This window comes from Hyposmocoma kahamanoa, unplaced genomic scaffold (assembly GCF_003589595.1).
Source record: "Hyposmocoma kahamanoa isolate Upper Pololo Valley unplaced genomic scaffold, ASM358959v1 66, whole genome shotgun sequence".
Lineage (NCBI taxonomy): Eukaryota > Metazoa > Arthropoda > Insecta > Lepidoptera > Cosmopterigidae > Hyposmocoma > Hyposmocoma kahamanoa.
The window spans coordinates 10,370,533-10,371,804 of record NW_020653854.1 but is presented as its reverse complement, the minus strand read 5'-3'; the positions used below and the strand labels follow the sequence as shown (position 1 = coordinate 10,371,804).

General features: G+C 31.6%; 1 protein-coding gene across 5 annotated transcripts in view; it reads right to left on the bottom strand.

The window, feature by feature from the left end:
- Positions 1-1,272, bottom strand: part of LOC113231611 (PHD finger protein 14) — a 21,282-nt gene that overhangs the window by 10,103 nt on the left and 9,907 nt on the right. The gene's annotated exons all lie outside the window — the stretch shown is intronic.

Below are 1,272 nucleotides of genomic sequence, written 5' to 3'. Positions count from 1 at the left end.
TTATTATAACAAAAATTCTATTACGATAAACAGAAAATGAAAAATTTGTTAACATAAGACTGAACGATGTGAAAATACACCACTCTGGATAATATTACAGATGGGACTATCATTTTCATTTTCCCACGTGCGTGAGATAACTGACACTACCATAACGTAAAAAGCGAAAATGGCGGACTATACTGTGTTGACACACACGTGACACGCCCACTAAGCACTTCAACTGTATTTATTGTTTTGTGGTTTTTGCCATGATATTCATATATTTTTTGTGAAAATACGCCATAATATATCGTTAATATGGATGATGATATAATAATGTAAGTATCAATATTTACTTGATATCGGAAATTAAACCTTACCACAAACTTTGATTACATATACAAAAGTAATAACCCTGTATAAAACCCCGCAAGTTACATATGGAAGCTTGCCATTTTGAAAAATGTTATAGAATTTAGAAAGTAATGTATTTGACTGACAATACGAAGATTGACGTCAAAAGTGGTAACTTGAGATAGCGACATAATTTCAAAGTCCAAAAGTAACTTGCCTGTATTTATAACGAGACGAAATTTCTCGAACCTTGTTCGAAGTGTACCACAAAAATGAGTTTAAAATTTAGAATACGAACTATTGTCCAATTCGCAATGGATGTTTCATGTCAGTTATATTGAATAGTATATAGAAAAATAGAAAAAAAAGAATATTGAAAAGAATTTACAGATAAAATAAATATAAGCAAAAACAAAGTGCTGTTAAAAAACAAAAACATCCTATGATGATTTTGAAACGCATTCGCGAGTTTCTTTCGAGATATTTTCTACTATACGTTATATTATATTTTACGGTATCAATATCTTAGCGCTTCAAAGCACATTGAGTCGCAATGAATTGGACTAAAGCTTATTTCAACATATTACACGATGACCGACGTAATGGCTGACAATTTAGATTTCGACACTAGCAATGTTACGGATTTCATAGAACTAATTTCTTTTATACACTCCATGGACCAATAATTCAAAAGGTATGCTAATCACGGTACAACACAGCGTAATCGGGTATTTAGTACCCATTGGTACACCAGATATAGGGATGAGTACTGAAAAGCTATTTTTGTAAGTAATATGTAAATAATTGACGAACCACAATGTATCGTAGCTGCTCTAATTTCTATTAATAACAAACAAATCAACTAGATGGCGCTTATTACACAAATTTTTATGGGTACTGCCGCATATTCTTTTACTTTGTTTAGGGTTAGCGTCA